This window comes from Neopelma chrysocephalum, unplaced genomic scaffold, assembly GCF_003984885.1.
Source record: "Neopelma chrysocephalum unplaced genomic scaffold, ASM398488v2 Primary Assembly neopelma1_26, whole genome shotgun sequence".
Classification (NCBI taxonomy): Eukaryota; Metazoa; Chordata; class Aves; order Passeriformes; family Pipridae; genus Neopelma; species Neopelma chrysocephalum.
The window spans coordinates 1,722,019-1,748,045 of NW_020897695.1; the positions used below are offsets into that span (position 1 = coordinate 1,722,019).

Consider the following 26,027-nt stretch of genomic DNA (forward strand, 5'->3'; position numbering starts at 1 on the left):
ACAAGTGAAGTCACTATCATACTTCCCAGTCCTGATAAGCCATATCTTCCTTATAGCAAAGGAAACATTTAGTTTCTTCACTGATCCCAGCACCTGCTACTGATTTTTGATGAACTGTAGAAAAGAAGTTATAAGCCACAAAACCTGTAAGTTAGGAGACAAGCTTGGAAAAAAATCTGCAATATGAGGAATGAAAGATCTTGGTAAACTAGAGAGATGTCTTGAAGCAGATTTGCAAATAGGAGACTGGAAGTAGGAAAATACAAAGTTACAATGAGACCTAGGAGATCCAAGTTACAAATAGGAGATGCAAGGAGACCAAGGAGAGGGATTTATACAATAGGAAGTGTTTCTTGGATGTGAAACCCCTTTCCTTTGAAACACTTCACTAGAGGAAGGTAAGAGGATGCCATTTGGCCACCTGGTCAAGGCAAGGAAGAGTAGGGTAACAGAGGGCTATCATTAAAGAGGTCAAGAGACACGTACAATTAAACCATCAAAGTGACAGCTATATCACAGATAAGATAACATGGGGGGGGAGAAGGATGGTGGATCACAGAATTTAATCTTGTGGAATGACAGACAGGAACCTTCTAGTCATAATTTTCAGTCATTCTGGATAAAAAAAGCTTCCTTCTGGCCCCTTGCATGGCTTCTTTGCAATTTGCTTTGTCACATGTCACAAGCAGTTTTGCCTCTCTGGCTGCTTCTACTCCACTAGTAGGGTACAGACTACTGCATCAGTTTCCAAGCAAAATGAAATCCTACAGCAGGCTCAGCTTCAAACAGGAAGCACTGTATTAAATTTCTTGCTGCCTAACACACTCCCTTTTAAGGTTCTACTGAACACACAGACTGTGTGTGGGTCACAGGTTTGGGACAGCAGTACCACGCACCAAATCATGTGCCAGTCTCCTGCAATTCTCCCCAAACCTCTACTGCAATAGGCTCAACATAATGGTGGCCTGATGCAGCCCCTGTCACTAGAGCAGCCATATCCCCCTTTTGACCTGTCACTCTGTCGTCTTGTTTGTCTTGATCAACCCCCTGTCCCAGCTGTATTAGCCGAGGGATCTGTTCAGGGGAACAGCTGCTTTGGCCAGCCCCCCAAAGCCACACCAGATACTCCAACAATTGCAGCAAGCACGAGAGGACAATAATCATTAGAATAAACACTCTCCAGCACTCCTAGCAAGGACTGAGATGGAACTGGAAATGAATGTTTTATTAATTACTTATTTCCCTTCATTCCTGAAAGCAACATTCCAAATCTGCCCTCATATTTAATTAATTTCTTTCACGTTTAATGTCTGAAAGTTGATAGTGCTGGTCTTGGTGATAAGGTAGAGACACTGCCAAAAAAGGAACCCTCAGAAGTGTTTCCATAAACATCTTCCCAGCCACCAGAGTAGGGAGTAGATAAACTTTACCAAAGTCACCTTAGCTCTTACAATAAAACTGTATGAATTACATAAAGAAGGGCGCTTGTGCTCTAGGTGTTCTGGAAATACTGCTAAATCTCAGGTACCAGAACTGCAGGTGATGTCAGGTGGAATGAAGTGAAATATTCCTTAAGTCACGACATTCACCCAAGCAGTGCTTCTCCAGCAACAGTTCAAAACCTCTAAAGCAAAAGTTTTCCTTACTGGCAACTCCTTCAATAATCTCCATATCTATGCATAGCACTGACTATATTAAGATGAAGAGGCATATAGGCTCCTTCCTACAGATCTGCTGGAGAGATTATTTCCCACAAGAAGAAGCTGTACCGATGTCATCAAATCAGACATACTCTTTACATCAGAAGGCATGAAAAACTATTTCTACGTTCTGTACTTCAGCTCTGGAGTTGGAGAGGGCCCATAAATTTAATCCTTATCTCCTGCTACTTTTCAGCCTTTTCATTGAATAAGGCAGCATTAGCCATTTATATAAGATGTTAAATATCATTCTTTAAAACTCTCACTTTAACAGTGTTTATGACCTGTAGGAAAGCCAATGAGACAGCACATGCCAAAGCATCAGGAACACGTGAAGGGAATCACAGAACCACATTTTCTTTATATTTATTCTTGACAATAACCCACCTTTCTCAGAGTCAAAACGAGGTAAACAGAATCAGTGCTCAAATTAAACACAGCTGACTGCAAATAAATGCCACTAGCAACAAGTACTTATCTGAAGAACCTGCACTCCATGGCATGAGTGCAATAGAGGACAGTATCAGAGCTACCATGTCCTGCCAAATCTCTAGAAACAGAACGTATACACACAGTGTGTTGCCAGCCAGTCTGATGGGTTTTGGACACACTGTAATAACACAGACACAAATCAGGCCAGAATTCCCATATCACAGAAGTGAGATGGTGACAAAGAAAGAGCAAGGTCCATCAGAGCCACAGAAAAAAATCCCCACCACACAGCACAATGCAGAAACTCCAACCAACACCAAATACACTTGAAAATGATGTAGTAGTGCAAGATACTGTGAGCAACCATGCCTGTTCCTCTCCCTATAGTACCCCATTGCATTAGTTCCTCTTGACCTAAGATTTCACCGTTACAATTTTTTTCTAGAGATATTCCTAATTGAGGATTTTGCTATCCAAGAGACATTCCCTTCCATTGATAAATACACCCTCCAACAAATACCCTCTACCACTGACCAACAGTAGATATATGTATGCCTATTATGGTTACTGTATGGTAGTTATTCCAAGCATATGGATTTTAATCCAGTGAAAAAAAACTAAAGAAAAACAAACAAAGTCACCCACTAATTGCAATGCATTCCAAGCTAAAACAGATTGTGTGGTTCTCCCCACATATAAAAAAAAATAATCTCTTATAAATTAAATGAGCTTCAAATGAAGACCTTTATTGTATTTGCTGCTTTAAAAAGAAAGCAGAAGCAGCTCAATTACAGATGGACAGAGGAATTTTCTAACACTGAAATTTAGGCCTAAGGATTTACAGCTCTTACGCCTCATATATTGTTCATAGTCAGAAAAGGGCCTGACTATCTGATATGTAGCAAAATACATTGGTACTGCTGGTTGGAATGATAACACATTTCTGTGTGTGGCAGATAATGTTTCTGCTACGCACTTTTTAAGTCAGATTCTTAAAATCTTTTATCTCTAGTTCAGTCAGAAATTAACAGAACCTAATTTCTGAGACCCTATTAGGAGTGCTCCCACATAGCATTTTAAAAAAATACTATTTTTGTCCAACTTTCATTGATTACTCATGTGCTAGTTCATGAAAAAAAAAAGTCATTCCTTTGTTCACCCACTCCTAGAATACCATAAGGTCAAATATTCAATATCAATAGCCTATTTGCACTCTGGCAGACCTCCAGGCCACTGGTTTCATTTTATCTGGCCACTTAACATCTTCTAACACTTAAAAGCATCTTCAACACAAGTTATTTTGATTTCCACATGATATTGGCAGGAAGGCAAGAACTCTTCTTTTAAAGATCATGTATAATTATGTGAAAAGCACTACAGAACAACACAATTTGATCTAATTATACTTGCTGCCAGAGATCAAAAAAATATGTAGCAAACTAAATTTCTAGGAAGCGATAACAGAGCATATTTCTTAATATCTTCATGTTAAGGGGGTTACTGAAGTATCCCTCAACATATGTAAAAATGTGGTTACAGTGCCACAAATTCACTATGTGGGAAGTGTTGGTACTAATTACTGGTACAGAACCTTGACATTAGACATTGCAAAAACCAAGCATCAAATAGAGTAGCTCTTTGACAGCAAAGAGTTAATTATTAGGATTCCACTCTTAAGGAATTTCCAGGACTTATTAATGCTAGCACACAAAAATCCCTGATCAAAGAAGAATAGAAGCTTTTTGCCTTGTGATAAAATGACTGATCTCTAAGAAAAAGATTACATATGGTCAGGCAACAAAAGATCCACTTAACAAATGCTTTGTCATGGGTTTGCTATAGATGTTCTAATCATACCATCATTTTTCACTTTCACAGAAGCATCCAAGGATGTGATTGACTAAATACGTCAACAGTTCACTGAAGGCTGCAGAGTTAGAAAAAGAACTATATTGCTCATTTACTTTTCTTTGGCTTTGGCACTGTCTATCCAAATAGACAAGCCACCAAATTTGTGACTGAATCCATGCAGTGAAAACCAGATGCTCAAAGAAATTACAGGATCAGGTATCAATTTGTCCAAATTCTGGATGCCAAAAACAACTTGACATGGAAAGCCTATTTTCAAAACTACTTAGAAAATGAGAATCTTAGGTCCAGTGACATGTATCTTTGGATCACTGGCACTGTTTTAACATTTTAAGACCAATTCTGAGACTCTCAGAACTGTTATGTTTAAAATTCCTACAATGTGTCTAGATCATAGAGTTCATGAAACAAGACACAGAACTTTTAGATCTGTCACACCTCAAAATATCAGGACTGGCCAGAAAAGTATATCTATGAAGAGTTTTCATTCTTCCATGTGCTTCTTTTCCCTAGAATTTTGAGATATAACTCTGGCATCTGTATCTGACCTCTGCGTGCTGGCTTAAAAAACCTCTTTGCTGGGAAGGGAATTTGTCACTGAAGCAGGTTAACCAGACAAGGGTGGTGGAATCTCCATCCTTGAAGGTTTTCAAGACTTGGCATAAGAAAGCCACAGCCTACAGCATCCAATCTTGGCAACAGTCTTGCTTCAAGGGGAAGGCTGGACTAGATGACCTCCAGATGTCCCTATAAACCAGAGATTCTCTGAAAATGAGACACCAGGACAGTATGCTGGTATTTCCTTCCCAATGAGTGACAGAAACATACCTTTTAAATAGACCAGACTTCAGAACAGCCCAGAAGCAGTCTGGGATGTGCTAATGAATACTGCTTCCTAGATTTTCTAGTTTTGGGCAACACTTTCTCAGGTTGTTTGTGCCCATGGTTAAGCCCTAAGGAGACCACATTCTTCACCCAATATGTCTATAGTTTTTCCTGTTAGCCAAAGCAAGTTTAACATTAACAAAGCTATTCCTTTATGGCATAATACACTCATTCAGACAAACTCCTCCCACAAAAACAAGATGTAAAAGCCTCCCTTTCTTCATTTGGAGAGAGACATAAACCTTTGGCAATTTGCGTTCATCAGTACAGAATTCTCCAAGCCAGAGTCCATGTGCATACAGTCGCCTCTCTTCCCTGTGACCACCTTCCTGGTTCCAGTTAATAACTCTGGATCCATCTTACCTACAAAGAAGACACTTAAGCTTTTTCTTGGGCAGTCCACAGTCCAGCAGTGTCACACTCTTCCCCCCCAACACTCACTACAGCATTTTCTACTTAGACATTTTTCTTCAGAGCACACCTTTATAGGAGAGCTGCATGCTTCAGAGACTACATGAAGAAAACCACAGGAAGCAAATCAGCATTTTCAGCATACTGCTCTCATTTTTAGAAAAAACCTCTCCCATAAAAGTTGAGTACCTCCTGCTACTCAAGGAATTTTAGGAAAAAAATTTAGGCTAAGCTAAGAGTTCTAGGACAGTCCTATTTCTGCGTGCTTTTTGACTTCTGGCCTTTAGAGAATGTTACTCCTCCAGAACAATCTCCAACACCTTACTTGCCTGTCCTTTTTTACTGGGAAGCCTGTCCTTTTTTACCTTTCCATCCTCACTTTCTTTCACCATGCACATCCATGCCCCTAGTCATTCAAACTGGACTGTCAGAAGAAAACCACATTGTCATTCAGTATCTACAGCTTTCTCTCAATTGCTATCTTGTAGTTGCTTCCCACGCATAACCCTGGATAAAGTACTTCTCCTCTTTGGTATTCTTCTTGTAGATTACTCTTACTCTATTGATCTTCAAAGGATACAGGTTATTTTCATAATACAGGACACATACGTGTCACTCAAAAGAAAAATAAATTTAACAGATGAACAGACATATTCTACAGTGAGGTGAGAAAGCCCTGAAAAACGTAAGGAAGATTGTCATAGAACTAGATTTTATTAGTGGTTTCATCTAATTTAACAAATGCAAATGCTGGTTAATTTTTTTTCAAAACCTTCAAAATGATAACAAGTTTCCTATAGTCTACAGATAAAAATCTTTTTTTTTTTAAAATAGATTTTTATCTAAAATGTTATAAAACCTGACACGATTAAAGAAGGCAAAGTGTTGATAGTCCATTTAAAACCTAGCCATCTTAATTCAAAACACTGTGTGGAACTGACAAAGAATGTCAGTTTTGCAAAAAAATGGTAACAAATATTTTTCCACTGTCTTATATGATAATCTGAGTTTCCTACAATACTATACATTATAAATATAATAAACACATTATTAATATATAATTTCAAAGTTATCTCAGTCTTCTGAGGGCTTGTAGTGCTGCATTTTAACCATTAAATGATTTTACACAGATACAAAATTTGAGATCACAACATAATGAAGTTACTGAGAAACTGAAAATCTATTAATTCTCCCTTATATAAATTTTTTACAGTAGCAACAAAATTATTTCACTACATAATTACCAATGCAAAAGAAATAATTCAGCAAGAAGGTAAGGTGTATGCTAGCATGATTATTGTCATTTTATGGTTTCAATACATATTTCTGTGGGAGGCTGAATGCAGTAAACACATCAGAGAATATCTTATTACCCAATAATGCACACAGTCAGCTACCTCATTGGCATTATAAAATGGTTATTTTAGGTTCCTGTTGTTGTAAGGAAATTTTACACTTTTTGTTGTTCATTTTATTGGGCCATTTCTGATATGTAAGGTAGGGCACTGTAAGATAAGAGAAAAGAACATGGATATAAATGTGCACACACATGCTATTTAACGTCCTATCTACTAGCACCTAAAAAGTATATAGTCCATAGGTGAGAACTTTAAACAGTTTATGTACACTATTACTTACTTTAAACATTATTTCCGAAGTCACTAATAAAAGTCAAATTAGGAACAAGCAATGATATTCTTAAAATTTCAAGACTGAATGTTTTCAGCCTACTGGCTGTCACCTTATTTAGCAGGTGTTTTATTTTTAAGAAAACAAAAAAAAAGTTCCCGAAGTGTTTGTATCAGCCACATTTTTCACAAAACAGCAGAGGACAAAAACGCATGCTCTTCTAGGATGCATATTATTCCTCCATTAGAGGAAATCCTTTGTCTGTTGCTCTAAGAAGTTTGGGAGTTTTTTGTTTTTGGGGTTTTTTGGGCGTTTTTAAGGGGTTTTTAGGTTTTTTTTCTACAGAATAATAATCTGAAACAGACAACCAAACACACACATGAAAGTTGATGTCTGACACCTTCTTTTCCTTCATTCCTCGTCCAATGAAATGGGCCACAAGAAGACCATGAAAGAATTATGATTTTATATACCAGTTGTTCTTGGATAGTTTTTACTCCAATAGCAACGTTTCCGTCACTGTTCAACATTGCAACCACTTGTTTCACAAATGTTCTAGCCTACACTCCACTTCCTAACAGAACATCTTTTCTCATTAGTTACTTGGTATCCTGGCAGGGAGAAGTTCTGCAATCTCGTCACACTTTATCCAGTCAGGCACAGCCCTGAGCAAAGGTGCAAGTATAAGGACAGGAGAAAGACTTTTGAAATGAGTAACAGGACTGACCTTTGAAAAGTTCCTACACTTCTTGAAGACCCTGTTCCTAAGTGGTCTCAGTCCTGCTTCTTTATACTTTACAATCTCTTTACTTCTCTATTTTACACTCACTTTATGAAATTATAATTCTCTAACCCCAGAAAATGCTGAAACAATGGTCCAAGGCATCTACTTTAAAAACTTGTGGGTGTTTTCTACAGAAGCAGCTTAAATTTCTTCCTCTACATTTACTTCCAAGCAGGTATGATCTGGAGTATAAACCAGAGGTTAGAAGTTGTGCCATTAACTAGTGGTTTAAAAAAAAAAAGAAATAAAATAAAAACTTATTATTTCAGTAGTACATCTACTACAAATCTGACACTTTTTGGGAATACACAGACATTTTTTCCCCTTAAGAAATGGTCTTTCTGTACTTTTTGAAACTTCATGTAGGGTTAAAACAAAATATTACTAGGAACATCAACTTCAAAAAATCATAAGTGTAGCCACATCCTTTCTACACATGTAGACATATCTTAAAAAAAGCCAACTTTTGACAATAAAGTAGCTAAACATTTTTTAAATTTTCTATAGATCACTTGATGCATGTTTAAGCATTTCCATTTTTACTGACTGAAGCTAAAACCACTCACAAGCACAATGATGAAGATGAAAAAAATAAATGTCTATGTACGAAATAACTCTCGTAAAGTTTAAAGCAGTAAGTACACAAATACTATAAAATCCGGCCACTCTAAAATGACTGTAGCTGTAACCGATTACAGTAATTGAACACTCCCATTATACACTTCTATTGAATTTTCTATTTAAAAAGCTAAGTTTCTCAAAATGCTTTAAAAATGGGTAAAGCAATACACATTGCCATGGTTTTGACACAGTATGTACACACACACACACACATATGCATGCATTACTCTAGTCAAATGAAAAGTCAAAGAGAATTTTGTTTTCTGAATCATTCAAAGACATTTTATTACTTTTTTCTTATCCTTTCTTCCCTCACTCCCCAATTTTTATCTAGCTATCTCAAGCAATGCAGTGGATCTTAAACGGATACTCATTATTCTACTTTTTTTTCCTTTATCCAGACATTCTTGTTTTCCACTTCTGTGCTGCGAATCCCATAGCAGCTCTCAGCAGCAGTAGACAAAAAATCATAACTGTGTTATGGTGAAACAGGTCTAAAAGCAAACTGCTTCAACTTAGAGAGATTCCTTCCTCAGCAACCATTATTTTTAATGAGGCCAGTTCACTTTAGGAATCTTGGCAAAAACCAGTCATTTACTCTAGTCCTAGAGCAATGACTGCAAACTGGGCAAACATTAAGATTACATGCGATGTAAAATCTGCACGTGCATATCATTACACAAAAAAACCCCATGATGTGCTGGGAAAGAGGCCTGTCAAGCTATCATGTTTGTTAATGAAAAGAACAGTTTTATTCCAAACCAGTCTACTGTATCAGATTTGATACAACAAGTGTTAACTAAACATCATGCATAAAAGCTTTGATGAGAAAATCTAACACATTAAACTAAGAAACAGTTCAAGGACAGCAGGAGGCAATTCCAGAACACAGGCACAATCTATAAAGGCAAACTACCACAGCTTTTTGATGTTAAGTAAGTAGCAATATCAGTATACAACAAAGCTTAGAGGCAGACTTGTATCAAGTTTAAAAGTTTAATATCCAGGGTCAAAAGCCTCAATTACCTATTCTACTACTACTTTTCTTAGTGAAGAAATCAATGTTAAAGTACGATTTACTGAAAGCATTATCTAAATTATCACATGAGGGTTCTTATTTAGTACCTGAATTTTTAGTATCTCAGTAATGCTGCATCTGGGATACTCAAGACCACAGCAAAACATGTATGTTTGAACTTTGACGAGGTGGGAGGTCAGAGACACTTACTTTGAAAACATATACATTTCTTAAAATGGGTTATGCCCATTAAATGGCCTAAGAAAAAGGGCACCAGCTCAAGAGGAGCGGCACTTAGTAAAACTGGGGATAAATTACTGCAGTGGCACTTTAAATTCACGCCTTTCAGGAGAAAGCATAAAAGTACACATGTAAAAAATACAAAACTGGAGGCAAAAAATCCCCCTTTACTTCAACTAGATATTTATATATGTTTTTGACAATGTTGTATTATATTTGTAAAACAGGTTACATGATACATGTTAATAGCTATTTAATAATTTATTTAACTAGTGAGATACAATTTTCTAATTATTTTTCATGGGTATGTGCTTTCTATTGTCCATTTATAAAAGAGTATGGAGGGTAAGATTAAACTGGTAATTGTAAATGGAGGAAAGATATCTTTTTAAGGCAAAAGAGGGAAAAAAAATCAACTTCAGAATTGTACTTTTCCATCTTTATTTAGAATATAGCAACTTTGCACCGGATACAGAAAACCACATGGACTCCTCTATATATTCTTCTATGCCTGTCCACTCCACAGCTTTTAAGAAATTATTGTGACCTTAACTGTGGATGAATCTCAGCTACTTCATTAAATTGGAACCTAATTCTGTTGCTATCACCTTACCAAAGCAAAATCTGTTTTTCCAATACCCTGACATGACAACTTTTACACTTTTACCTTTGTTAAAAAATTATAGAATGAAATCACTCTAGTTTTTAGGAATATTAATCATCATTATAAGATATTCTAAGCCCTAATAGTTAGGGAAAACTAATGGGATGAGCGGAGGAAATGCTTTCTGTACAAATTTTTCTGAATTATAAATTGCCTATTTTGAGCAGGCTGGGCTGCAATGCCACCTGGTGGTTTAGAAAAAATAACAGGATACTACTTGAACAGTGCTTAATGGCTTGGAAAATATGCAATATTCTTTAAAAATGCCAAATATGGCAACAATGTTTAAGTTAATCATTTGCATTTCTTAGCTAACGAGTCGTTTTTCATTCTGTTCCTCCCAGTGCACAGTATTTTAAGTTTTAAAGTTGACATGTCAAGACCTAACTTCAACTGGAATTTTACAATTGTTTTCAATTGTAAGTTGAACTTGCCAATGAGTATATTACACTGTAAAGGGTCACACGCATACACACAGGGTCTAATTTGCACAATAAATACCTAACGTTGAATTTTTCCCCATTTGAGGAAAAATTAAATACAGCAGAAGCCTAAAAGAAGGGTTACTGAAATGCTTTGTAAAATTACACTGTATAATTAATTCCATAGTAAGAATGTTTTTATGGTGTGTGTTGGTGACCTTTTATTACCATCAAGTTCACAATGCTGGTGGGCTGCCTTTTAATCCCTCCGCAGACAAAGGCCCTAAATAAACACAGATCCCTTCCTGGGAAAAAGTCCTCTCTGGTTAAATGGTAAGGAAATGAGTAAATCATTAGTAATCTTTAAAGCCAAAGCTATAAACTCAAGTTACCTTAAGTTAAAATGAAAGTGTCCTGCAAGAGTTTCAAAGTTCTGTCACAGATAGAAATCTCCAGCTCTTGACTCCAGACTAGGCGCCAGCTGATAAACAAACAATTTAAGTCAAGAGCTGGAGAATTCCCAGCTTTTTCATTTAATGGCTTTGGCCAAGAGTATTTATTGCCTCCAGTTTTATTCTCACTTAGCTCTAAGAGGAAATTTAAACTCATCATTATCTTAAAGCCCCATATGGGCCACAGTCAGCTCACCTGATAGAGCTCCTTTTACTCTGCCTAAGTTCTACTCCCCACTAGAAGTGATGTAATAGTGTAAACTAATTAAATGTAGTTTTAGGCTGACTTTTTAATAGGCTAAATAAATTTTGTTCAATATGGTTTATATTCCCACTTGGGGCAGTAACAATTCCAAAAAGTTTAACTTTACAGTTTCCAATCTAAACTACTAGTAGTTTACTTCATAAAGGACAACTGAAACGAACAAACAAACCATCTTCAGAACAAGGGCAGCCAACTGTTAAAAGCAATTGCATTGAAAATTCTTTGCTACAAACTGATCCATTGGCACCAAAATGTACACAGAATTGTGAAAAAGTAGACTGTGTGGCAATTCCAATACTTCAAATGAAATGTTTCAGGAATGCAAGGACATACATGCAATTAAAATTTGATGTTTAGTACTTGTTCTGATTTTGGAATAAAAATAGGTAAAGCTATGGAGCTGGAAATTAAATATTAACTAAGCATCTGTGGAAAAGTCAAGGTGTTGAATGCTGTGAGCAAGTCCAGCATTGAAATATTTCATCCTAACTCAACAGGAAGATATCATCATCAGGTGGCCTCAGATGTCACCTTTCTCCTTCTTCTTTTCTAAATGTATATAGTAGGAGGAGGTTAGAGTTCTTTAAAACATATTCTAGTGCTCATTTCACCTCAGAGATTTTTAAATCCATCATGATTTAGATTTAGCATTTGTCACCTCATCTCAGGTATCTCCTTCTAATACAGCATATTTGTCCTGTATATTAATAGTTTAGAAACTTCTCACTTAAGAAATAAATTTCACAACTGTCAGAGATGGAGAACTATGCTTAGCAAGAAGTCTGACTACCATTCCTAAAGGGTTAATAGAACTCAAACTTGAAACCAGGACATTGCATTCCCCTCCTACCCAACCCCCTCCCCACAAAATACTTTCCTAACCTGACTTGGCTGAAAAAGCCAATTAATTGTTCCAGTGTCTGCCAAGACTTCTTATTCCTTTAAAAATGCAGATAGTGTTTGAGACAGCTGGCTACTCCAAACCCAGGTAACACCCCTAAATGTGGAAAGAATGAGGGAACATGAATTATGATTAGTATTTTAAATGGATTCATAATGAAACAGACAGACAGACACCTTAAACCTACTGTATTTCCAGCATTTATTATTTAAGAAGAGAAAACCTGTGTCTTAGATGTCTCTGCTGCTCCACTGAGTATATGGAAGCAGATTAATGTAAATAGCATTAAAATATGTGGAACTAGTTTTTCTGTCTTTGTTAGGAACTGACTGTACAGACACTACGATGTCATGCAAAACACACACACATGAAGCAGCCACCAAGTGACAGACAAGAACCTTTCTGAACCAGAGTCATTGCAATCCCTACAGAAACTAGTCATTTTAGGTCAAGTTAAGGTCATTGCAAAGCAGAGAAAAGACAACCTTATGACAGTTATATACCAAATATCAGGCTTAGCACCAAGCAAAAAATGGTATTTAAATCCTTATTTACATTTCTACATGAATAAGAGATTTAAAATATACTATAGTACTAGGGGAAGTAAGAAAAGAGTTCACAAAACTAATTCTGAAACATTTCCTCTCATTAAGAAGCTTATACTAAGAAATTGTTGCTGACTGAGCAGCAACGGAGCCAATTTAAAGAGGAAGAAGAAATTAAACATTTAAATATTAACTGTTAATAACTAAAGCACCGATCCATACAAAATTATGTTATTACAATAGAGTAAAATTATATAAGTTAGTCTCTTTTAATCTCATGCTTTAGGAGGGGCAGCAGTTACTCATATTTGTTGATAGCATTTTCATTATCATCAACTAAATACACCATATTTATTGTATGCCTTTCCTGTAACTTCAGATTTAAGCCACAGGTTACACTTTTTAAAATAATCTCCTATTTGAGTTAACAGGAACACCTGCTTGTAATATACTTTGTGTGCTTTTGAAAATCCTTCAATAGTGAACATGTACACTAGAACACATAAGTTGTGAGCCAACATTCACAATTTCAAAATACTGGGAAAATTTCAGAAGTTTTCACAAATACATGAAAATGAACACATAAAAAAGAAAAGCGAGAACTGGTTTTTTGGGAGCATGTTTACAACCTTCTGGCCATTTTTTAGTTTGTTTTCTTTTTAAGGAAAAGAAAAGAAAAATGTTGGAAGCCCATGTGCAACACTTACAAATAGGGCTTTCGTGCCTGACCTGTGACTTTTCTAGCTTATTTTTTCCCCTCCCAAAGCTTAATTTCCATGCAGTTTATACTTAAATACTTAAAAAGTATGGAGTTCTATCTCATCATAGTGAGTACTTATTCATAGTGACAATGACATTCGTTGGCTTTCATAAGAACTACCTGATTGGGGAGGCAAAGTAATGATGGGCTGCACAAATTAGCTCCGAAGTCATAAAGTATCTAAGTCATATTGCCCTCTGAAAACACATCCTCAGATTTGGAAGTTCAGATGCAATTGAAGCAAGACATGGAGGTGACCAAGCTCTTAAGTGTTGTCAGTACAGATGCATATTTTAATAACACTCGGCAAAGTTGCAGACAGTTCAGTGGTTTCAGTAACCTTCATGAGCATTAGAACAGTTAAAACTCTATGCTAAAGCCATGCACCAATAAAAGAAACACTCCTTTGCAACTGCAATCCACGCCAGGTACTTACAGACAAGTACCTTCCAGCTAATAAATTTTCTCCTGTTCTTTTTTCCCTCCAAAATCTTGTACGTTTTGTCAATGTGGTTAAATCTTGGTGCTAATAATGCCAAGGTCACAGGTTCATCGCCTGTATGGGCCATTCACTTAAGAGCTGGACTCGATGATCCTTGTGGGTCCCTTCCAACTCAGAATATTCTGTGATTGGAAATCCAGAGCAACAACTTGAATTTAGAAAATGTGTCTCATTTTATCAGCCAGCGTAGAAAATAAAGTGATAAAGATTCAAGAATGTTTACTCCCAGCTGTGACCTCCTGAGAACAGCAATATACCTTCTAGAGTGAATGAAGGGAGAAGAAAAATGGACATTACTTTTGGAAGGACTAAGAAGTGAGAGACAGAATTTAAAGTGAGTCAGCCATTGTTATGCTGAAGATACAGAAATTAAGCAGTAATGAAACATAACAATTTGCTAAGCCTAAATACTTAGTTATGCTTCAAGGTCATATTCACAGATGTGCTTTGAAAATAATCATAAAATATTTTAACTCAATATGATCCCATTTCTAAGAAAGGCAGAAAAAAGTATAAGTCATTGTGTTAAGTTATATTTCAACAGGGTTTAAATAATATATCAACAAAGTTAGCTGCTGAAAACAGCAAACAATAAAACCTTGAACTTAGGTGATACCAAATTAAAAAATCCTCTATGTTTAGCTGGAGATGAAGGATATTGCCAAATAAATAAAAGAATTAGCTTATAGTTGCATGAAAGGTCCAGCCAAATCATGCCCAGCTCTACACAATGCTTTGAAACTTTGGAGTTTGAAAGATAGTAGCTCAGTAGTATAAGACAGAGTGATTACCCCACAGACACTTAACAGACACCAAGGACAAACCTCTTCAACTTGCACTAAATTCCCATTGAATTAGATGAACTTAAGAAGATGCCTAAGTGTTATATGCTAAATTGGAGCTTTACAGATGTGCTGTATTAATGCACTTCTAATTATTTTCTTTGCCATGACTTGCATATAGCTGATATTTCTCGATCCTTAGCAAGAAAAGGATACCAGTGAAAATGCTATTAAAATGTTTTGATAGTGATGAACTAATCACTTCTTGTGACATTGTCTGTCTCTGTAAGCTTCTGTTTCCAGGGTCCAAAGCTGAAAATAGCAGATTTTAACAGATACTAAACTTCTAGTCTTCAGTGGTTTTAAATGTTAATGCCCACAAATTAAAAATAAACTAATAAAATTTAAAATGGGTTGTCCCTAAAACATTCAAGATTTGAAATGTCTGACCTATGAATTCATTAACACCTGGAATTAGGGGAGGAAAAAGCAAGATGGAGAAGACTTTCAAATACTTCAATGGGATCTAATGTCCTATAGTGGAAAAAGTTGTTGGTATATACTGCCATAACTAATTACACTCATGCTTCCCTTCTCCCTTTTACTAATAAAACAGAAGACAACATAGAACCAAACATTTTCATTATTTGTCTGTCCAATCAGTAATCGGCATGAACTACCTGAAAAAAAAAAAGATCCCAAAAGGATGAGTACACAAGAAGCTGCCAGACCACATACTCTCTCCCCACTTTGTTTTCCATTGAGTAGCTTTCTCTTGTAATTCAATAGCAGAGGAAAAAACTAACAAAAACTACTGTCCTTTACTGCTTCTTGCATAATGTGGTGAAAGGACTGACTCAGAAACTTGTTTTCTATTTTCAGCTGTATTATTTGGTCTAATAAAAGCTTCTAGCTCTCTGTACACCATTTCCCTTCTTTGTATTCTTAAGCCATGATGTAAAAGAACATTGGTACTGTGCTACTATGATTGGCACTGAAACATTATAGATTCCTATTATTTATGTTGCAAGACTTTAATTAGCATAATAATAGAGTACTAAGGCAAGAATTTATGACTAAAAAAAGCATTGAAAGTCCTCTGTGGGTCAGGAGCAAGGGAAAATGGCAACTCACACCACTTTTAGACTTGGAGAACTACTGCACCCAAGTAGTAATTTACACAAATCCCACAAGAAATGGTAGAACCATAGGAAATGCCACTTTTAACCACACAGGGTTACATTTGACTGATGAGTGCACTTGGCCTGTCTTTTTCCAATTAAGCTCCATCTGCTTCCTCAGTTGGACTGGTTGGCTTGAGGCCTCTCAACAGAACATCCATTGTACGTTACTTCATCCACTTCCCCCAAAAACCTTTCTCTGGCAGAAGCCAGGGGATGCTTCCTCAAAGCATGTCATTGGGCAGGGGCAGGCCAGATGGGTGGTGTGGGTGAGTGGGAGTGGATGTGGTAGTGGGAGTGGCATGTGAGCAGTGACAGCAACCTGAAAAAGCATGGGTTTACCAACTCCCAACATATCCAAGGAAGGGTTAAGTCCCTAAAAAATAAAATAAAAAGCACCATTTTTCTTGCATTATATAGTCTGACCAAAAACCTTCTGAAACCAAAATTAAATAGTGTGTTCCCTTCCACTCCCCAACACACACGCTCTAAAATAAATAATGGCCAAACTGATTTAAATGAAATTCTGTAGAAGAATTTGTGCTTGGATGAAAATGGCACATTTGAGCCTGAAGCAAAAGTAAAACCGCCAAGTTATAAACCTCTCAAAGGGAAGGTTTATAATGGAAATGCCAACAGACCCTTAACTATAGTGGAGCTGTTAGGTGCCAACATATAAATAATTCTAGTTTTTGCGGTCACTTACGATAAATTAGATACAGTGCAACTGGAAACAGTAGGGTTCTGATTCAGTAAACAGCAACAGCCAAGAGTACATGTTTGGATTTTCAGACAAGTATAGCATAGATTTGATGCTGGCTCTGAAATGGAGTCTATAAGGGACATTTGGACTTTTTAAAGTAGTAAGCAAGTCATATTCTGAATTCTTGAGGGCTTGTAAAATAAAAACCTCCTTAACAAGCTTAGCTGCCTACTGTTTCAATTTTCTAAGATTCCTTTACCCCAGTTACCAAAAAACCACTCAATTCAAGACTGGTGTAATTGTCTACTAAGGAAAACAAAATACTAAGTAAGTGCACATAGTCACATTTACTGTTAAGAATTGCTAAGCATATTAATACAGAGGGGAAAAAAGTGCCATTGACCAAACAGTAACAGATTAACCACCTTCTTCTTTAATAGGCGTGCCAGTTGTTGCACTGCTAATGCAAATACTTTCCTATAGTCCACTTGTTCTAGAACAGGAACGATGCATTTAGGTGATCAAATATGTTCATGTTGGCCCTGAGGAAAATTTGGAAGGAATTTACTGCATTGTTTCACAGCAGTTAGGCCCCATGCCTTAACACAATTTGTTGAGGCAGAGAGGGATGCTATTAGTGCTCTCTGCAGGAACTTCCATCTTGGACTGGGTGGGAGCCCTCAGAGGCAGCCAACATTCAGACTGAGGCTGCTAAGAGGATGCTCCATCTCAGGAAACTCTCCTGCTTGCCAAATTCACATCAGCTTCTTATTTAGTGCTTCTGCTACAAAACCTTACCACTGCCCCAGCATCACCCCACTAATGTAAATCCTAAGATGAGTATCTGCAGAAACAGGAAAGCTAGACACACTCCTAGTTTAGCTCTATTACGACAATGTTTCACATGTTGATAATCTACTGAAAATTCCTTTCTCAAACTGTCCTCCAACTTTTGAAAGAGAAAGGAAATCTCTATTCTCCCTGCATGTGCAACATAAAATGCCTTATTCAAGACAAAAAGCATCTAGCTGCCACCAAATACTGCTTTCAGACTACCAACAGTTGCAGCAATTCTAGCAAATAGTTTAATCAGAAAAATGTTGGACATCAAAAATTGACTAAGTTTGAAGAGCTAACTATGTATAGTCATATATCTCTACAGATTATCTGTTAGTTCCATAATGAAAATCCCCACTATTAAGCAAACTCAAGAAATCTGACACAAATGAAACACAAGTAGTATGATCCTCAGCCAAGGCTAAAAGTTAATGTGATTTTCTCTGTACTCCCCATGGCAAATATACTAAGAGCCATGAGCCACACATTCCCACCACACATTCTCAGAAAGCAATGGAAACACAGATTGAAAACAAAATGACAGCAAAAATGTGTCACTTCTGACTGTGTATGGTTAAACTATATAGTTACTGAGTAAGTAGGATCTTACACAGTTTGCAGCAATTCATATTAAATAAAGCAAATGGATAATAATTATGTGCCAGATTAGTATTTTTGTCAACTTGACTAAACTTCACATCAAAAAACCCCGTTAATTTACCAACAGTCAAACAACACACAGGATACCATCAAATCATTATGTGGATTTACTTAAAATATGTAAAGATTTTAATAAAGTGTTACACAGTGCTTCACAGTGCCCCCCACCCCTTCATTTTACTGCAAACAAATCTAACATTCTTCCACTACACAGAATAATTAAACCACAACTGCTCACAGAACAAGGAATACAAACTAAAGGTACGGCATTAGGGTGACATTTCCATGCATTACTCTGTTCCTGTCAAGTCACACTTTAATTCTTCTTATGAATAGATACAGGTTAAAGCTGTCGGAGGTCTAGGAAATTCCACACACTGTGTCCCAGCAAAACTACATCAACAAAAATGATAACCAAGTTTTAAGGGTTAAAACTGTAGGTCAAATACAGTGCAGTAAGTAAATTTTTTTTCCACTTCAGGTCCTATGTTGTGCTTGGCATCAAGAGAACTGTAGTTAAAAAGTGTTTCTTCAGCTCTGGAACTGCATGACTGTCCTCTGCATTTCCGTAGATGGAAGCGGTGAGCCAACAGAATTAAATACTGTTGAACAAACTGAAAGGTGAACATTTACAGTTTGTATGCTGACAGCTGAATTCTAAATGATTATCAAAAGGCAATACTGTTTCCTTTACCCTTTTATTTAATCATACAAACCATGTTTTTTTAAAAATGTGGTTGAAGGAGGAAGAATTAGGAAATCCTGGTATTTTTATGTGCTCCCTGTGGATTAACTAGGAGCCATTTTGCTAAGGACAAAAGCTCAAGCTACTGAAATGTCTCACCACGGGCAATACAACACTAAAAATATGGAGTAATTTTCAGGTATTTGTTTAAAGTGCAGAGGGAGTACTTCTGCTAGAAGTACTGCTAGAACATCCTCCCCATTTTCATTAGCACAACTTGAGACACTTGCCAAAACATAAGGATGTTCTCGACTACAAGATGCCATTCTACAATCCAGTGATCCAATCCAGTGACTTAGAATGGCTCCAGATCATAGGATAATATTGTCATAAACAAATCCCACTCTTGCCCAACTCATCATCATGACTTTAAAATGAAACAGAAGGAACTCAGAATATTAGCATGATCCAGATGGGAATCAATAGAAAATCAGCTTTCATTCCTACTGATCCTGGATTCAGCCATTTAAGGGATCCACAAGGTTAGCTGTCCCTGTCTGCAAAGTATACCCCATCTGAGCTTGGGGGTTTTTTTCTGTTTAGTCCTTTAGTTTAAGCATTTAAAGGACCTTCAAAGGAGTCTTCTTCAACACAGAGCAGTTTGCACAAGTGTGCACTTGAGATATGCCCTGAGGTTCAGATACATAGGATATTGTTTCTTCCCGTGGGTCTAAGTGTAAGACCTGCAGATCTCCCTTGCTGAATAAGAGACAAAATAAAAATCTAATTCTATGTTGGGCCACGTCTTCAGTGGCCCAGTCCATTTAAATATGCGTTGTGATTTAATCCCAGCCAGCAAGTAAGTACCATACAGCCACTCGCTCACTTACCCCTCACCTGCCCCCAGTGGGGTGCAGAGGAGAACCACAAAAAAAGGTAGAATCCATGCATTGATATAAGAATAGCAATGCAATAATATCACTAATAATAAATGGTGAAGAATAGGGAGACTATGAAAAGAGAGAGAGAAATAAAACCCAAAAAAGACAAGATTGCTCACCACCCACTGACCAATGTTCCTGAGCAGCAATCAGCCCCTCCCAAGCAATTCCTCCCAGTTTATATTCTGCACATGACATTATCTGCATTGGAATATCCCTTTGGCCAGTTCAGATCAGCTGTCCTGGCTATGCTTCCTCCCAGCTTGTTTTGCACCTCCTCGCTGGCAGAGCATGGGAAACTCAAAAGTCCTTGACTTGGAGTAAGCACGAGTTAGCAACAAATAAGCATATTATCATATGTTATCAACATTATTCTCATTCTAAATCAAAAAATCCCAGCACTGTACCAGCTACTAGGAACAAAATTAATGCCATCCCAGCTGAAACCAGGTAAGTCAGGTTTCTATGGCCTTCTTGGTTTCTTCTGAACAAGAGGAGTTCCACACACTGACTGAAAAAATCTTTTTGAGGCAACATTGAATTGCAAGTACAACTGCTTTGTATTACAATTCAGAGTAAGCTGCATTTTCTCCAGTGGCATCTCCACTGCTGGTGGGACTGTCCCCACACTGATAGTTGCTGTGCAAGCACAGTGTACTCCCAGTCCTACTCTGTGCAGAACCTTCCAGTTTGTAGTTCCTGCTGTGGTGTGTGTGGTGCTGGGCTCAACACTGACATGTGCACCATCCACATTTAGCATAGGATGGAATTAGGACTCAGAGTCAGGGGATTATTAAGGTCTGGTGCTCATCATCCCCACTGTCTCAAGCACAGGAGTCAAGCTAGGTTTTTTTGACTACGTGGAAAATACACACTTTGAACAAGAGACTCCGTTGAAAGAGCAAAAAAGAAAGAGAAAAAGAAGCCCATGAATGTTTAAAACCAAAATAAACTTTGTAGAAAGCTTTGAAGTCATCCCTTCATTCCAGAAACATTCCAAAACACCACCTGCAACTCCTTAACTTTAAACATCCTCTAGAAAAAGCAATCAAAATTTAAAAAATTAAATTAAATTAACTTTTATTCCCTAGCACTTACGACAGGCTGACATTTGAAGATCTTTCTTGCTCTGGATATCTCAGAACACTTGACAGGATGAGCTAGATACTAGCATTAAAGTAACCACAAGCAAACAGAGCAGTTATTAGGAATGTGGTAACAGCTCACGTACAGCTGTGGATATTAGAACTATTTTTACTGAGAGAAGGAATGTTGGCTTTAATTCTGCAGTTACTCTTTACTCTTTTTCAAAGAGTGCCACAGGGATTTCTAACTTCCATCTGGACAGTTTTCCTTTAACTGTTTTTGAACACCATGTGTGAGAACACAACAGAACTATAGACATTAGAAATGGAAAAGACCGATTAGATCATGTAGCCATCCTCCTGCCAGTTGTAGATTTTCCCCTACAGAATAGTTCCTAGCACTTTGCCCAGTACAGTTTAAAGCATGTCAAGATACTTGGCTTCAACCATCTCCTTTGGAAATTATTCCACAGTGTATGAAGAATGCCGTTAGGACATTTTTCCTGGTAGACGCAGCACACGTTTTTCTTTCCTTAATGATTTCCAGCCTATTATTCCTGGTTATATCCCATTGGGCCAGCCTGAATAACTCATCTTTACACCTTCGAATAAATGGAGACAGATATGTTTCTTTGCACATCGGTCATTATTTGGCCAGACTACACACAATTTTATTGCCAAAATATACAATATCCTTTAATAAAATCAGTTATTCCACCCTTTTAGTCATTGTAGGATAATTGTCTCCACTCTAGTGAACGTTTTTAGATAATACTCTCAACAAATCTGTTTATTCTTCCTTACCTTCTGCTACCTTTTGCATCTCTATAAAATAAAATAAAAGGCATAATAAACTTACAGAAGAAAAATAGCCTTGCAAAGTCAGCACATCAGTAAATGTACTGTCTAACTCTTCTGTAACAGCAGCTGCTGCCAACATTGTGATTTCTTTACAGGGTTTATACTTCCTCCTGCCCCAGTGTCAAAATACTCATTTTGCCTATGTGTAAGCTTTTCAAGATTTTCATTCCTTTCCATCTTCTCTCCAACAAAAGAGGTCTACTAAACCAGCCTTATTTTGACAAACGTAAGTATTGTTAAATAATTTAAATTGTAAGTTATTAGAAATCAGAAACTTTTTAAGTATCTCAGGTTTCAAAATATTTCTTCATCCTCATTTCAGCTTCCTTAAATCAGTTCACTCAATTTTTCCCTTCGTCATCATTACTTCTTGCATTACTTTTCCCTAATTTCAATTTCAGAACAACTCAGTAACATTTTTCATACTACCTTTAATATTAAGGTTGTACATTGTAATTTCTACCACCATGCCTACATCACAGACTTTGCAAAAAATTAATATGATCAGATGCACTCAGCAAAAAAATGTAAACAGAAAAATTAAGAAACATGTCAGGAAAGAAAAGATTATTCAAGACATGTAGTAACTGAGGAAGGGCAGAGAAAAAGTGCAGTGAAAGTGCTATACTCAGTACCAGAAGCATAGAGAACATTGTGGCCATTCTGAGTACACACATTCAGGATTTAAAAATAAAGCATAAAAGCGTAAAACCAGAAATAACAATGGAGCAAATATGGCTATGCCTTTAGCTCTTTTCCTCTCCAGCAAGAACACCTGCCACTGATAGAGGGATAGGTCAGAATTATTAGTTCTAAATTCATGAACCGGTTTCATCTTGATAGTGCATCAAACATTTTAACAGATCCAATCTCTGCATTACCAGGCCAAGAAGCCAAAACCAAACAAAACCTCTATACCACTGAATTCAGGAGATTCCTGATTTTATGCCTTCTGTTTATTAAAAAAGTACATAATGTCTCAAATTAGAGACATTGAGTCAACCCACCGACTCTTCTGCTCCCATGAAGTCATAAGATAACATTTCTCTAAAAGTGCACAAAGCTAAAGAAACAAAGCAGACACAATCTAGTGAAGCCAGTTAAAAAGTAGCTGTGCAAAGGCTCTCCAACAAAGACAGGTCTATTAAACCAGCTTATTCTGGCAAATATATTGATTATGCATCTTTATTACAACAGAATTTACAAGCTAAAAGATGCAACATTTGAACCACTCATTACTAATTTTTATTATTTAGTCTAGTCTTAAAACATCTTTCAAATCATCTTTGCAAGCATTAGTGTGCACAGACAGTGTCTTAACTCCTGTTTCCCTGGGAGAAGACACTACAGCAAGCCACCAATGTTTAAGTAAGAGAAACACATTCACAAATTATTCTGTTTGGTCTATTTAATCTCTGCTATCAGCCTGATCCTGCCATTAAAATAATGAAATATATGGCTCACTGAGAGAAAATCAAATTAAAGATCTCACAGTATTCTAATAATTCTTTTCCAATACAGGGAATAAGTCTTCATTTCACCCTTCAAGAATTCACATTATACTTTACATTACCAGTGAGCTGAAGTCTCAACTTGTTAGTGGTACTACTAATATTTTTTCCATCACTTAATCACTAACTGGATCTTACGGATGCAGCACTATAAGACGAAACAATTTGAAATGACAGCTGGAAGAGAAACTCCAACCTTTCCTAGCCACCTCCAATCCACAGTTCCTAAAAAAAAAAAATATTTTCTATTCTACTGTTTGTTACTGTGACTACAGTTCTCTGCATGGCAGCTGTTATTAACAATTAGTAGTCTGGTTTTTTTACTGATGACTATCTTGGCTAAGATATACAGTGAAGGGGAAGATCTCCCTAAGTTTCATTATCGGATCTTAAAGAGCCATCCTTACAAAAGAATTGAAAACATTTTCTTTGTACCTCCAAAAACAGAAAAGCAAATCAAGCTGTCATGTCTTTTTGTGACGTTAAAGCAGAATGCAGTACCATGTATTTTGAGCAGATATGGATCTGATATAATTGAGTCACTGGAAGGGGAAAGAAGTTGAAAAGGTAGTATCTGAGAACTAACAATGCTTACACTGAAGAAAGCATCACATCAGAAATAAAAAAAAAATGCACCCACTGTACTTCAGACAATGCATATTTTGTATACTGAGTTAAAGAAAGAGAACTACTATGGCAGCATTAGTAAAGCCATTAGTAAAGTTTGCTCTGGATTGCAAAGTGAGAATCTGTATCATACTTTTACTGAAATCAGTGGGAGAACAAACTTGACACAATTCTTGAAGGGTAAATTTAGATCCTGTACTTAGCCAGTAGTGTCTTGTGCCAACAGAAGTCAGTTTTAAATACATTTCTGTGATAATGTGTACTTTAAAAGCCTCTTATATATATAAAAATGCAGAATCCAATCTTCACCAAGAGATAAATTTACTCCTCTAGATCAAAAAAAAAGTATTAAACAAACGCAGATTTTGAAGGTGTTTCCTCATTAGTCACATGCTCACTAAGATGTCACAAATCAGGGCAGCACTGGGAACCAAGACACAACTTTCTCATGCGGACCTGCAAGAGATCCTAATCCCAGGGTAAAGCGATTGCTATCTCTAGACAGCATTAGCAGCATAATCTGCATGCAACTACTGGGATGAGAAGTATTTTCTAAAGTCAGTTAATACGAAATAATACTATAGTAACTTGGTGCATCAACTTCCACTTAATGGGTCCTGACTGTAAGCTGCAAGTAAATGCTGTAGGCCACGCAAGAAGAAAGTACAACTAGGCTGGCATGCAGGCCCATCTGAAAAAGATCAAGGGAAAGAATCTTTTAAGGGTTAAAGCTGCAAACAGGCAACTAAAATCTGGCCCTAATGCTATGCACAAAGATTCTTCGTTTGCAATGACAGGACAGGATTAAAATCACTGCTAGTTCTCACTAAGGTTTCTAGACCAAGAAATTTCCAAAATATTATTCAGTTTGTGAAATAACTTGTTCACAGCGCAGATGAATATTAAAATCCATCAGGCAACACCCAAATACCTAAAAACACAAGTGAAGTTGTGTGCCAATAACAGCTAGTAAACAGACAGATCTAAAGGGGACAGTTCAAACATGCTGCTTTCTCTTCCTCCTCACTGCCACAGAATAATGCCTGCCAATTTCTAGAGAGCCGAGCATACTTCTCCATTTAGTGTTTTGTCTGAAGGCCAACAATGCAGTCACAACATACGAAAATACCCCAAAGACTTGATGTGTTAGGTCTTGAAAGATGGAAATAACAAAGCATAACATTAAAGGTTTTTTCCAACCTTTAACTTCTCCACATTTCTTTGTACTCCTTGGCATTCACAAACATATTAAGTACTAGAAAGCTAAGTCTCGATTCTTTCCCTCTCCTTCAGAATATCACTCAATCTGTAACTGACACTAAACACCAAGTTATTTGTATTCAGATAACTAAAACCAAAAAAGTCATCTGTATTCATACTAGTCGGCTATATGTTATCATATTAACTCTGTCTTGGCCTTAACACTTTCTCAAGGAACAAACTCCCCCAAACAGCCAGAGTTGTTTAGGAATCAAACTTTTTTTCTTTGTAGTTATAGCATAGTCAGCCTTATAGCAAAAACTTACAGGTAAAAACAAATTACAGACATTTCTAAAAGATAAATAATTCCCTCAGGTAAACAACATATCTGGCAGAAAGGGACTGAGGAGAACCACACAGATAATGTCAGAATTGCCCAACTGAAAAGCAGAAGGGCATGCAGTTGTTTAAAAAAGGATCAGATAGATACATAATCCACCCACAACACACTTTTTCTGCTGTTTTTATTCCCAGGCTGACAAGTCATTTAACTTTATAAAACAGGACTAATATTTTGGCTGGGAAGCAAGAATCTTGTCTTCTCCATTATATTCTTTAGTATCGCCTACCTGGATCTTCCTACTTTCTGTTCACAATAGAATTTAGATGAAAATTTTGGCTTCTAGTACATAGTCAAATCCTGCCTTAGTTTTCAGTTGAAAATTAAAAAGGTGGCTAGTTATTGCTCCTCACCCACACTCATCAGAAAAATAAAGAATTCTCGCAATGCCAATTAGATTAATTTCTAGAGAGGATTGTAAAAACCCCAAGATTTTCCCCACGTAAATGGGGAT

At 36.8% G+C, this 26,027-nt stretch overlaps 1 protein-coding gene across 2 annotated transcripts in view; it reads right to left on the reverse strand.

Annotated features, from left to right (window-relative positions):
• Nucleotides 1-26,027, reverse strand: part of HIBADH (3-hydroxyisobutyrate dehydrogenase) — an 85,728-nt gene that overhangs the window by 42,967 nt on the left and 16,734 nt on the right. The gene's annotated exons all lie outside the window — the stretch shown is intronic.